This window comes from Dasypus novemcinctus, chromosome X (assembly GCF_030445035.2).
Source record: "Dasypus novemcinctus isolate mDasNov1 chromosome X, mDasNov1.1.hap2, whole genome shotgun sequence".
Lineage (NCBI taxonomy): Eukaryota > Metazoa > Chordata > Mammalia > Cingulata > Dasypodidae > Dasypus > Dasypus novemcinctus.
In genome coordinates this window covers 100183002-100198090 of record NC_080704.1, presented here as the reverse complement: position 1 = coordinate 100198090, position 15089 = coordinate 100183002, and the positions used below count along the sequence as shown (strand labels likewise).

The 15089-nt window shown below is 36.9% G+C and overlaps 1 protein-coding gene and 1 pseudogene across 2 annotated transcripts in view; both read right to left on the bottom strand.

Annotated features, from left to right (window-relative positions):
• The window catches only part of DIAPH2 (diaphanous related formin 2), a 1008307-nt gene that overhangs the window by 46485 nt on the left and 946733 nt on the right, over positions 1 to 15089 (bottom strand). The gene's annotated exons all lie outside the window — the stretch shown is intronic.
• LOC139438190 (inhibitor of Bruton tyrosine kinase pseudogene) lies at positions 4215 to 5051 on the bottom strand (annotated as a pseudogene).

The window sequence follows — 15089 nt, the reverse complement described above, 5'->3', positions numbered from 1 at the left end:
GTACATAGAAAGGTTTGGATATTTTCATAGTGGTTTCAATTGGAAATGACAGATGAGAGAGTGCTGAATTCCTGACCAGGGGAGCTCTGTCTCATTCCGCAATGGTACAACAACAATCCCCCAAGTGCAATCGCAAAGACCAATAAAGATGGATGGTCCAAAGATGAGCCTTTGATACTGATGGCTCCGATCACAAGCCTGTGTGCCAGAAATATGAACTAGGCCTATAGTTGTGGGATGCCAAAGTGTTACCTCCTGAGAGCCTTCATGTTGCTCAAATGTGGCCACTCTCTAAGCCAAACTCAGCATATAGATGCATTGCCTTCCCCCTAGCATGGAACATGACTCCTGGGGATGAGCCTCCCTGGCACCGAGGGATTACTACCAAGTGCCAGCTGATGATGTCACTACAAAAAGACCATGAACAAAGAGGTCAACTCAGACCAGCAGAATATCTCAGCCTACATGTAATATCAGGTGTTAAAAACTGCATTTTGACTTTGGATAAAAAGGGAGAAATGGAAAGGACAAGTGAGTTTATATGGCTAAGAGTTTCCAAAAAAGAGTTGGGAGGTCATCAGGGGGTGATGCTTATGCATGCCTCAGCAGGTTACCACAGATAGCCAAGGTAGATGGAAACCCAGGTGCTGGTTCTCCTGAGGGCTGCAGCAATCCACAGGTTCTATGGTCAGGGCATATGGCTCTGGAGTCCAGGGCCATGTCAGTTGGCCCTACTTTGGAGTTTGTGTTCCTGAATGTGATGGAGTTGGACTCAGATATAACCTTTATACACATCTCTTCTGTCACTTTTACCAAACCTGTGGTTGGCATTTGGGTTGGTGTATGCTCAGAAGACCTGGATCTCTGAACTGTCCATGTGATGGTCAGGCCCTGGGCCTCAGCAGACTTGCAGCTCCTGCCCTCTGGTTTTTTGGAATTACCCTGGCCAGCTGACAGGGAAGTGAAGAGGGTCAACCACCACACCAGAGAACCAAGCGTGTCTACAGCTGCAAGCAGGAGAATTGCATCCATCCTCCATGTGGAATCTAAACTCCCTCTTGATGTAGAGGGGGGCTGGACATAGACATCCCAGGTCCATAAGATGGAGGAATAGAGTATGGATTAGAATGGACTAAACTGGTGTTCTGCTGGGGAAATATTGTGATTAGTAAGGGAAGAAATTGTAGTAGTGATGTGGAGAGGGTGGCCACAGTGGCTGCTGATGCTTGGGGGAGGGAAGAAGAGATATGGTGTGGGGCATTTGCAGGATTTGGTGTTGTCCTAGGTGGTGCTGCAGGGATGGATGCTGGACATTGTATGTCCTGTCGTGGCCCACTGGGTGGACTGGGGGAGTGTGTAGACTACAATGTGGACCACTGTCCATGTGCTGCAGTGGTTCTCCAGAATGTATTCGCTGGGTGCAGTCGATGTGCCACAATGATGGAAGAGTTTGTTGATGGGGGAGGGGTGGTGTGGGTGGGGTGGGGGGTATATGGGAACCTCATATTTTTTGAATGTAACATTTAAAATAAAATAAAGAAAATGAAAAAAATAAATAAAAAAGATTGTTCATTACTACAGTAGCAAAACATTACTTATTTTTGTGTGTTGATCTTCTGCCCTGTCACAAAGCTGAATTTGTTAATTAGTGCTGTAGCTTTGTTGTGAAATGTTCAGGTTTTTTATATATGAAAACATGTCATCTGCAAATAGGGAAAGTATTACTTCTTCTTGTCAAATTGAGATGCCTTTTATTCCTTTCTCTTTCCTATATAGAACATTTAACCTAACTGCAGCAGAACACACATTCTTCTCTAGTGCACACGAGTCATTCTCCATGATAGACCATATGGTAGGTCACAGAATAAGGACCTTCTTTGTCCCATGTAACAGATTTTGACTTAAAGTCTATTTTATATAATAGTAGTATAGCACTCAGCTCTCTTTTGATGATTATTTGCATGGAATATTTTTCTATCCTTTCATTTTCAACCTATTCATGTCTTTGAATTAAAGATGCGTCTCTTGCAAGCAGCATATACTTGGTCATGCTTTTTCTAATCATTTCTGTGAATCTCCTCCCTTTGACTATAGTGTTTCATCCATTTACATTTAAAGCAACTACTGATCATGAGGGACTTTCTCCTGCTGTTTGCTTTGTAAGTCTTATGCATTTTTTGTCCCTTGATTCTTCCATTAACACTAATGGAGTCAAATGGATATTCATTTGATTTTTTGTAGTGTACCATTTTGAGGCCTTTCTCTCTCTTTTTATATACATTTTTCAGATATTTTATTTGTGGTTACTATGGGGCTTAAATTTAACATACTGAATCTGTAATGATCTCATCTGACTCGATATCAGTTTAATTTCAATACCATATACAAACATCATCCTTTGTCCCCCCATCTTTTTGTTGCACTTGTTACAAATTATATCTTTAGATATTGCATGTTACAAAGCATGGATTATCATTACTGATCATACATTTGCATTTTAAAACCTGTAATGTGGTGCAGCAGTGCTCCAAAATGTATTCACCAAATACAATGAATGTTTCATGATGATGAAAGAGGTTGTTGATGTAGGAGGAGTGGGGTGAGGGGGTTGGGTGGTATACGGGTATATGCGGACCTCTTATATTTTTTGAATGTAACATTAAAAAAATAAAATACAGAGAAATAAATACCAAACATAGAACAGAATTATATAAAAGAAGGTGGCTAGAGGAAAGAGAATGCACTTCTGTATTTTAAATAAAATTTAAAATTTGAGTAAAAAAATGGAGTTACAGACCATAAAGCATAATACAATACCACTGACATAATTATCCATAGGGTTATCTTTACTGGAGATCTTTATTTCTTCTGCCATTTCAATCCACTGTTTCATGTCCTTTCCTTTCAGCCTTAAGAACTCCTTTTTGTATTGCATGTAGTACAGATGTAGTGGTGACAAACTCCCTCAGCTTTTGTTTATCTGGGAATGACTTAATCTGTCCCTCATTTCTGGCAACTGTTTCTCTTTTAGCCCTCTTTTTTCATGGATCAAGATTATTTTTTATTGCAAATTTGCTTTCATGTTTGCTGCCTTTAGGTAGAGCTAAATTTGAAACATTTAGTCACTGCAATATTTCATGTGAATTGCCAATCTGTTCCCCTAGGCTTATCTTCCAGAATTTAGAACATTAATCTTCCCAATTTGTTTACATGCTGGAGCACAGATTTAACATTTGTTTTCTTTTCTTTTTTTAAATTTTAACCACTCAAAATCAAACAGCATACTATAAAGAAAACAGTTTCTGTAATTCTATTAATATATCCCAAGTTCAGAAAATTTCTGATAATATTGAAATTGTAACTATAAACCCTCATCCAAACTATTTAACTCGTGTATGAATACTTAAGTATTTATTTTAGAAAATTCTAACATTTTGAGAAGTTGATTTTCTCACAAATAGGCTTTTAAAATGTTCCTCTTTCCTCTCCACAAAAAAACTCTACTCAAAACCTTCAAATCTTATAAAAAAACTATTACCTTTGCCTAAGCTGTCCAGAATATTCATATTTTCTTTCCATTATAGTCAACAGCCTAGGGCAAATGGAGAATGTCCTGTCTAAACTGCAATAATAGAGCAATTGAGTAGTTCAAGGTTTACAGAGCCCTAGAACACTTCATAGCCTGATTTTTAAAAAAATCACATAAGAATGGAGACTTAATAGCTATTGTAGAAAACACAAAATTCTGGCTATTAATAGAGCAGAACTAATTGATGTTGCTACTTTAAGCTCTTCGATGTCATATTAAAAAAGAAGGGTGACAACAAATATTTGGCAACATCTCCTAAATTATTTACCCCCAATTCTCAAATGGAAAAGTTATTTTTAATGCATTAATCTTAAATTTTACACTTCAATCATTCATATTTTCCTTTGTAAGATTATTCAAATGAAATACTTCTATTTAAATTTATCCTAATAACTATTTCCTCACACACATTTTTACATATAAAAGGTATTAAAATCACAATTTTGAGGAATTTCTTTTTAATCATATGAACATTATATGCTTAAACTGCAGGAAAGAAATTAGATCCTTTCTTATTCTATCTAGAATAATCTGCTACCAAATTTATAATAACTTTTTCCACAGCCTTTTTTATATTATTATAGCAATCATGGCTCTGAGAAACACATCTCAAATCCACAGTGGACTAGCATCTATACTTATACCACATAGGTACTGCCAGTGGTCCCTATGGTGTCCTTTCAAAAATGACAAACTCATCATGGTTGTCAAAAGCCTCATAGATGACCAATAAATCTTGGATAGCACACTCCTCAATCTGAATCAGAACCAACAGTTTTTCTTGACTTCTGTTACGAGCTGCCTCTTGAACTGTAGTTCTTCTTCTATAATAGATGTAAAGTGACTGGTGCTGCCATGAAAGGGGCAGTCAATGAAGATAGCCAAGGATTAGGACTGCTAGAAGTGGTAAACCTGAAATACGCTTGCCTTCTAGTCCTGGGGTACCATGAATAGAGCATCTTACAACTTTTGGAGACTGGGAACTTCAATTCCTTTAAAACAAACTTTTTTTTTACATTATCTCCTGAACTATGGTCAACAATAGACTTTTTTTCTTCTAGGAAGAAATCTTGAAATGACTTGGATTGGATGAAACTGAAGGTAGAGAAGATGCCTATACATTCCCCGGTTTGGGAGCTTTTGAAGGTGCAGTTGAAACTGTTTCCATGGTATTCATTCCTGAATTGCTTTATTTGGTAGTCATTGCAATCATTTTTCCTTGCTTCTGAGAAAGTTTAATTCCATGAGAAATCATTTTACCTAAATTTGCCTTTAGTGTAGCTCTACATTTTTGTCTACTTTCTTCAATTTCCATGATAGTTCTCAGATCCATGACAGGAGGCCTGTCAGGAGTGAAAGAGCCAACAACCCAACTGGAAAAAGAGGTATTATCAATTCTGCTACTGGAAACAGGCTGTGGAGCAGATATTTTAAGTATTGGTAATTTTTCCCAGGGTTTTAAATCTTCCCTAGCATATGTAGTAGGTGTACCATCAACATATGGTTTAACTTTACCCTTAAACTTAAAAAAACATTTATCTTAGTGAAACTTTACATTATATAAATGTTACATAAAAAATACAGGGGATTCCCATATGCCCTACTCCCTTTCCCTCCCATACTTTCCCACATTAACAATATCCTTCATTAGGGTGGTACATTTGTTACAACTGATGAAAACATATTGAAGCATTGCCACCAACTGTGGATTATAGTTTATATTAGAGTTTATACTCTGTCCACATATTTATCAGTTTTAAGTAAAACACAGAAAGATCGTTCAAAACATCATGATTTAAAATATCAAGAGACCTTGCTTCAAGTACAGCTGCCATAATAAGAGTCTCAACTGTTCAGTGTTATACACTGCTGTAAATTCCAGTAGCATAGCAGCATTCTTAATGGTAAGTTTTTTAGTTAATGCTACTTCACAAATTTCCTGCCATAAACCACTGAAGGTACTGGGGGAAAGTGTAAACTACAATGTAAATTATAACCCATGCGGTGCAGCAGTGCTCCAAAATGTATTCACCAAATGCAATGAATGTGCCACTATGATGAAAGAAGTTGTTGATGTGGGAGGAGTGGGAGGGGTGGGGGTGGGGTACGTGAGAACCTCTTATATTTCTTAATATAACATATTTGTGATCTATGCATCTTCAAAAAATACAATAAAAAATAAATGTTCAAGAAAACAAAGTGACTCAGAAAAAAAATAAGTGCATTAAAATGAAAAAAAAAAGTTATGAAAAATGATCAGCCATCACAAGTACACTACAAATAATATCCACATTTTGAGATTCTTTTATTACCACAGCTTCATCATATAGAGGTGTTGGCATTTCCAGAGCTGCACAACTGGAAACCTCAATCCTTGAGCTACGCAGCTCAAGTCTGGCACAAAGAACACATTTATGACAAGGAAATTCCTTTCCATCCACTGATTTCATGGAGACATCACAGAGAAATGAATAGTTTTTTTCAGATTTAGCTTTGGTTTATTACCAGTTTTCTTGAGAATAACATTAATTTTTTTGATTTTCAAATCTGATTCCAACTAACCCACTACTCTAATGAAACCAAATTTCTTTGCAACATTTGCAACATTCTTATGAAAGATTTAAATTTGCATTTCTGCCTTTCATTGATTGTAGGTGCTTGATTACTTTCACAGCAATTCTTTGCCCCACACCAGTTAGTCTGGTACGTCTTTTTTCTTCTTCTTTTTTTTTTAACCAGGAAGTCCTGGGGGTTGAACCCAGATTCTCCATATGGTAAATGGGAGCTCAATTGCTTGGCCATAGTCACTTCCCACTTAATTGTTTTATAGTGCTTACATTCTCTACAAGCTGCTTCAGTCTGCAGGGCAAGTTCTGGGAAAGCTTGCCAGAGTTGAAGTGTCCTGTTTCTGTCTTTCCGTTGCTATCCAATAGATTGGTATCAACATACAGGCATCCTAGATGTGGGTAGGATTTATTCTGCTCTCTCTAGAACAGGACAAGGGTCCACAATGGGAGTGTAGGCTGGCTCCACACTGCACCATGGCAGAGTTTGGAGAATGGCCAGCAAGGATGCCAGGAGCTTCTACATTTTTAAGGTTTCTTTTTATTGGTTTGGTACTAGCCCAATTACTGCAACCCTGTAACTGTTTTCCTAAGTTTTGAGAAAGATGATTCTGCCAGTTTTTGCTAGTAGCTCAAAGATTCTGTGGGGGAATGGAACTTTGTAGTGTCTTACCTCACTATCTTGGCCAAATGGAAGTGACCCATAACATTTGGTTGAGATATATGAGCATTTATGATGCTATAATTACATATGTATGTCTACCTCGTTTGAATGAGGTCTTTTAGTGCAGGGATTGCAAATTATTCATCTTTCTATCCCCAGCATATAGCATTGTATCTAATACAAAGAAAACACTCAATGCAGTTTTATTGAATGAACAAACAGATGAAGAGTGACTTAACAAATAGAGGACATCATTTTATTCAATAGAGGATCTATGTCCAATGAATTCTCTAAAGTGTTATCCTACTATTTTTCCCTACTAAGATTCTCAGTCAGTATAATGGAGATTCCTTTTAAAACTTTCATATATGCTTAATTCCAAGATGATTCTGGTTGGATGAAAGGGGACAGATAATAAAATTGACTGCTTTTCTCTACCACAATTCCTACTGGGAATAGACCAGAGTTCTCAAAATACACTTGAATAATTTAGGAAGATGAATGTCCCACTGAAACTGCTTCTCCACAGTAGTACATCCCCTTAAAGTTTTGGCTGGTTTGGGCCAAATTGGGCTATAAAATGCTGACATCTATGGTAGAGTGGTAGAGTAACTGGAATTTCTGCTATACTGCTGTTGCTTACAAGACCTTTTTGGGGGTAAGTTTACTACAAAAATTATGGTAACCAACACAATGGACTCATATTTAAAATCACATAAGATGTTTCTTCTCTAGTCATTTCATTAACATGGAACTTGCTATACAAACATAACCATTCCCTAAAATCACATGAGGGAAGCATATTTGGCTCAACTGATAGAGCATCTGCATACCATATGGGAGATCCAGGGTTCAAACCTAGGGCCTCCTGACCCATGTGGTGAGTTGGCCCTCACGCAGTGCTGATGTGTGCAAGGAGTACTGTGCCACACATGTGTGTCCCCTGTATAAGGGAGCCTCACGTGCAAGGAGTGCACCCCTCAAGGAGAGCCGCCCTGCACAAAAAAGCAAAGTCTGCCCAGGAGTGGCATCACACACACGGAGAGCTGACGCAACAAAAAATAGACACAGATTCCTGGTGCCACGGACAAAGAAGAACACACAGTGACTGGACATAGAGAGCAGACAATGTGGGGGGATGGAAGGGGAGAGAAATAAATAAAAAATAAATCTTAAAAAAATCACATGAAGCTGTTACAAAATACTTTGATATAGTCTATTTTAAAAAAATATATAATTGTTTTATTCTTTTTTCATTAAAAAATCCTTTCTCTAGTACTATCTTTTTTCTTATGCTGACATTGATTTCCAAGTTTCTATTTGATCTCCTTTTCTTCATCTGTTTCTTATTCTCTTAATAAGTCTTTTCCCACTTGCCCTATTTACTATAGTCCATAACATTTATTATAATGATTTCTCTCTGTAAAAATATTTCAGCTCTCATCTTTGTAACTAGATCTATCTTTAACATTTAAAGGCAAATAAAACATAAAATTGCTACAAAATGGATAAACTTTGAAGACTTCACATGAAGTGAAATAAGCCAGACACAAAAGGACAAATACTGTATGATCTCACTTATATGAAATACCTAGAATAAGCAAATTCATAGAGACCGATGGTAGATTACAGATTACCAAGGGTTGGGGGGAAAGAGAGTAAAGGGGAGCTACTGCTTAATGGGTACAGAGTTTCTGTTTGGAGTGATGAAAAACTTTTGGTAATGAATGGTTGCATGATAGTGTGAACAGAATTATTATCACTGATTTAGGATCACATGAAAGAGATTAAAATGGGGAATTTTGTGTTGTTACACATTACCTCAGTAAAAATTTTAAAAAAAGGTAAAGGAAGACTGCAATTCTTTAAAGTTGCCATATAATATCTTCTGAAGAATGCAGATCTAGTTTGCAGACAATTAGTGTGCAATTCTTTCCTTGTTGGGACTAAATTTATCACCATAATGAAGTAACAGAATTCAATCAGACCTGTATTCTTCCATTTTTTGTAGGTCTCTGCTATTTCATCTACCATGACAGAGGGAATAGCCATTAATTCAAATACACACACTCTTATAGTATGCCATGAAAGGCTGGAGAATATGAAAATGAATGTGCATATATATACACATTCTGCGTATGAATACATACATACACATATATACCTGGTATATATACATATATACACATACACTAATATATAACTAGAAATTGTTTAGTGTCCTATATGCCAGGCACTGTGTGAAGTGCTTTTCATGTATTATTTTAATTAATCATCACATCAAGCCTGTAATGTAGGTATTATTATTAAGCCAATTTTACATTTGAGAAAATTGAGGTACAAAGGAAAATAGTAAGTTAGTAAGTGGGAAGAGTTGGAATACAAGCACAGGCTGCCTAACATCATAGCCATAGGATCTATTGTATATAGTTTGAGTTAGGCCTTATATTTTCTCATGCTTTCTTAAAACTCTTTTAGCAGATCAAGTGTAGCTCAGTGTTTGAGTGCCTGCTTCGCATATACGAGGTCCTGGGTTCAATCTCCAGTACCTCCTAAAAAAACAAACAAACAAATAAAATTCTTTTCGTTTATACATTCCCAACTTTTATTTTCCTACTCATTACATAAAGTCATTTAAAGTCATTCAGAGAAGAGAATAAAAATTGGGGTAAAATTTCAGAAGCTGCAATTTTTCAGAATTAGGCCACAATGGACTTGAATATTTACCCTCTTAGGATTTCTATTTCAGGTTTGAACAACTGCTACATATATAATATCACTAGTAAAAAGTCCACTTTGTTGTAATTAAGGGAGTCTTAGAAGCTAAAGGCAATAAAACTTAACATTACTATGCCAAAAATAATAATAATCCTCATCAAGACAGAGTATGGTAAAGATGTCTGGTTTATATTGCTGATCTGTGATAGAAGAATGACATCCAATGCACTGTGATGTTTAACAAAGAAAAAAAACAAATGTTATAAAAATATTGTGAATATTTAATTATCTTAATTAGGATGTATTTCAAAGCAATGCATTTCATAACCTTGGTACAGTGTAATAAGTTGATGCATGTATAATGCAATTATATAATCAAAGTTAAAATATATTCAGAACACAAAACACTAGTAGAATAACATAAATCCATATTCCTTATTATACAAATAGATTTTGTAATAATTAAGTAGTTAACAACTATTTCTAGTCCTTTAAAATTTGACTTAGATGTTCTTTTTCTTTTGGGTTTTCAAAAGCCAAATAGGAACCTACATATTGCTTCTTCATACAGAATTGTATGATCATTAAAACAAACAAACAATAACATAAAGCACTTCTAGCCATCCTGAGATTTTCTTTTTGTTTTATCTCATAAGAAATAAATTGCATATAATAAAAATGAAAAGAGAAATGAGTGAAGAGTGAAAAGGATTTGATGCTGGTGATGATTGACATGATGGTTCCAGATGATAAAAAAGTGTTCCTCAGAGAAGGTATTCTCAAATATAAATTAGTGCTGAATGGTATGACTCTATCATATTGTGAGTCCAGTATTTAGATGAGGCTCTAATAATTGCTTATTCCATCTATTCATTCATCTATTTATTTCCAGGGACGACTTCCCTACATTTCATATAAACTTTTCATATTCTTTTCCCTAGATATTCACAAACAAAATAATTTAGTAGGGAAAGATATCTAGCTTTTTCATTTTGATGGGATATGGTACATGGTAGGAGCTCAATAAATATTTTATCAATAAAAGAATGAATTTCCCCCCTTTAAATGGCTTCCTAAATTCCTATACTCAAAATCATTGAATTTCCAGCTTGGGAGAAAATGCAGAGCTCATCTAGTCCAGCAATCTCATTTTATGCAAGAGGAGACTGCTAAGGTCTAGAAAGCTTTAGTGATTAGATCAGAGTTACATAGTTGGGGGACTGGATATTAGTTTTCTGACCCTAAGTCTATTGATCTTTTGACTATCACTAGCTGAGTCAGGGCTACTTTCATAATTTACTGTGAAAAATGTTTCATAACAAATATGGAACATCTGATTCCTTTTCCAGATTTCATGCTATAATCCATCAGTAGTTACTTGCACAATGCGAGTCTGGAGAATGGGAAGAAGGAAGAAGGGATTTTTAACATGTCTTAGGAATGAAGTTACATAGGGAAAAAATAGCTAGTTTGGAAGACATTGTTTTGGTAATAACCAGAGTGAAAAATCTACCAGGTCCTTCTAAAAATAGCCACTGGATTTAACAAATTATAGAGGGGGGGGGGGGTGAGGAAAATGAAACAACTTACCATGACCTGCCTGTTTTACTGAATTAGAACAATGCAGATTTTAGTTCTAAAATTCAAGCAGTCAGACATCAAGCAGGAAGAGTGACTGACATCTTTGATCTTTTGTAGTTGTGACTAACTCTAAACCAGATTGGTATTATCAGGGCCCTAGGCAAAATTTCAAGTTGGTAGCCTTCTACCTTTTTTTCAGCATTTCTTAGCTGCCATTTAGTGCATGTCCAGTGTCCTTATGCTACTCATAATTCATTAGTGCAGAGGCCCAAGCAGGCCCTCTCACCAAATACTTGTTCTACATTACTTCTTCCATTTTCCCTGTTCTTCAGTAAAATGTTCCATTCATTCAGAGTCCAACAGTCAATAAAGTAGAGTAATTGACATGGAGGTATGAATTACTGACAGCATTAGCTGTTGATATTTGTATTTTACAGGATGATCTTGTTTAACTAAATTCAGTCTCAATTGGTTGAGCATATATGGGGTAACTCTTTGTGCAAAGGAATCTTCCTAACATGTCTTGTCTATCCTTTATCAGAAAAAATGTTCTTAGGAAGTTCACTCACTGAACAGATCTCTCTTCTAGACTTTTAGGCTCAGAGTTAAGTGTCTATGTCATATGCCTGGTGGGGGTGGGAGTGGAGGTGGGTGGGAGGGGGGATCATCATAAGGCAGAATATAAGAAACAAAAGTATTCAACAAGCAGCTAAATGTTCTTAGATTTAGAGCCCTTGAAAGAAATATTGCTTGACTCAGAATGAACAACCAACTGTCTGAAATTTGCATATGAAATATTTCCCTAACATTATAGCATATAATATTAATTGCTTTTTGAAATGATCATTCTATGAGTAAATAAAAATTTAGGCTAAGATTGTTTCTCCTAGACTTTAAAAAGAAGTATTTATTTGAAAACGTAATTAGGCAATATTTTGAGTTTTGTTTCTTAGAGAAAATTATAATTTATGTACATGTATTTGCTTGCAGATGTACCATAGCTTAAAAAGCTATAGTATTTTTTAAGCGTACAGATAAATTATTTTGTAAATGTCACTCAATCTGGATTTGTTTGATGCCTCCTCATGATTAGATACAGGCTATGCATATTTGGCAGGGGAACTCTTTCAAACTAAAGGAGATTAAAGAAACATGAAAACTAAAAGCAACATGTTATCCTGGATTTTTCTTTCCTATAAACTGTATTAGTGGGAGAATTGACAAAACCTGAATAATGAGATAGTATTTTATCATTATTAATTTTCTGATGTTGATAGATTTATTGTGTCTATATTAAAGAATGTCCTCGTTTTGGAGAAATATTGCATGTTGCATAATGTTGCAATTTAATAGCAAACATTCAGAAAAAATGTGTGTGCATGTGTGTAGAAAGAGAAAAAGATGAAGTAAATGTGATAAAATATTACTATTGGGGGAATCCCAGTAAAAGAAATATAAAATTCTTTAAACTATTTTTGCAGCTTTTCTGTAAGTCTAAAATTACTTCAAAATAAAAATTAAAAACTAAAGAGAAAGTTATACAATTGTTTTGAATGTCTTTATACACATTAGGTTGCTTCCACATTTACACATACATTTAGGGAGGATGACCTGAAAGTCAAGTTTTAATGTAAAACTTTTAATTTCTAAGACTCACTTTTCAGTAAATTAAACCTGAATACTAAGGCCATATAGCAAATCTAGCCTATTTACAAACTGGATCATGGGAAGGTGAATAAAATCAAACAAATGAATAAAAAGTAAGTTAAAACCACAAAATATAATAAATTAGAAGTGTTTTAAAATTAGCTTCTTTTTATATTTAGATCAAATATTTTCTCAGCACTAGGTAAAATCTCTATGTATCATGGTTCTCAACATGGTTTTAAGGTACACATATCTCAACTGAATACAATTCCAGTTGAAAAAAACTGGGCCATGTCACTGAGTTGTGGTGCCTTTTCTTGATTACGAAAAGCAACATAGGGGAAGCGGACTTGGCCCAGTGGTTAGGGCGTCCGTCTACCACATGGGAGGTCCGTGGTTCAAACCCCGGGCCTCCCTGACCCGTGTGGAGCTGGCCCATGCGCAGTGCTGATGCGCACAAGGAGTGCGATGCCATGCAGCGGTGTCCCCCGCATAGGGGAGGCCCCACATGCAAGGAGTGCGCCCCGTAAGGAGAGCTGCCCAGCGCGAAAGAAAGTGCAGCCTGCCCAGGAATGGCGCCGCCCACACAGCTGACACAAGATGACACAACAAAAAGAAACACAGGGAAACGGACTTGGCCCAGTGGTTAGGGCGTCCGTCTACCACATGGGAGGTCCGTGGTTCAAACCCCGGGCCTCCTTGACCCGTGTGCAGCTGGCCCATGCACAGTGCTGATGCGCGCAAAGAGTGCCCTGCCACGCAGGGGTGTCCCCCGCGTAGGGGAGCCCCATGTGCAAGGAGTGCGCCCGTAGGGAGAGCCGCCCAGCGCGAAAGAAAGTGCCACCTGCCCAGGAATGGCACCGCCCACACTTCCCGTGCCCCGGACAAAGAAACAAGACGCAGCAAGCAGACACAGAGAACAGACAACGGGGGGGGGGGGGGGGGGGGGGGGATTAAATAAATAAATAAATCTTAAAAAAAAAAAAAAAAAGAAACAGATTCCTGTGCTGCTGACAACAACAGAAGCAAACAAAGAAGACGATGCAGCAAATAGATACAGAGAACAGACAACAGGGATAGGGGGGTGGAGGGGAAGGGGAGAGAAATAAATAAATCTTTTAAAAAAATAGTCTCTTAAAAAAAAAAAAAAGAAAGAAAAGCAACATGGCTCAACCAACCTTTCTGACATGTCATTCTTTCCAGACAAAGGTCATCCCTGACCTTTACAGGTTATTCAAAAAGGAGGCACAACAAAGGGCCTCAAGAGAGTCACAGAAAGTGAGTCATTGTCCTGCAGGCAGGCTGCATGGTCCCAGAATCAGCAAAGAAGGAACAAATTCTACAGATTAAAAATGATCTTTAAATTGTGTTTCTATCAAAAACAGTGTGTGCATGTGTGAGAAAGAGAAAAGAGGGAGAGAGAATGAGAACTAACGAACAAATGAATGAATGAATGAATAGGGAGTTTGGTTTTGCATTATACAAAGCACTCTTGCATCCTCAGGTCTGTCTGTTCTTTTTGTCCCAGAAGGGAGTGGTTTCTGCTGTTACGTGTTAAAGCACGGGTTTGAAATTAGACCTATCACAGTGACCACAAGAGCATTTCCATCAGCACTGTTTAGCTCAGACTTGTTTGTAAGAATTGATGGTAAACTCACTGCAAGTTAGTTCCACTAGGCAAGATACTTGTGGAAAGCAAATATAAATGAGATTCCTAAATAGGAGACAACATGGAGCAACACAAAGACCAACAGATTTGGAATTAGGCATCTCTATCACTGTAGGCAATTTACTTAATTTCTCTGGGCCTTAATTTCTTCATCGATAAAATGAGGATAATGATACCTGCCCTGCAAAGATTCTTTGAGGATCAGACAAGTTGACAGTTCTTGCCCCACATTGATACAAAAAAGTTCTTTGTATGGGAGCAAAGGTTGGAATGCTGTAAACTGAAATGCTACATGGAAAAACTGAAATGCCATTACAAGAGATGCTGGAGCTAGAGGTACATCTAAGAAGCAAGGGTTATCAGCAAACTACTCTGAAGGCTGATTTTAAGCAAAGTCTTGTGAGAAATCCTAACAGTAGCAGCTATACAAAGTAAGAGGCATGCTGGTCATGTTTCAACATCTCTTTCTGCAAAAGCTTAGGGATTTGCTGACAACTCTCAATTATCCACAGGTGATTATCTAGATTTTGGCCTTCACCCCTGACTTCTATTTCAAGTTACACATATCACTTGCCCTGCTTGTTGACATTTACACCCTTTTTGGCCTAAGCCAGCAGTCTACAAGAGAAGGTCTATTCAACTTAACCAGATAAAACC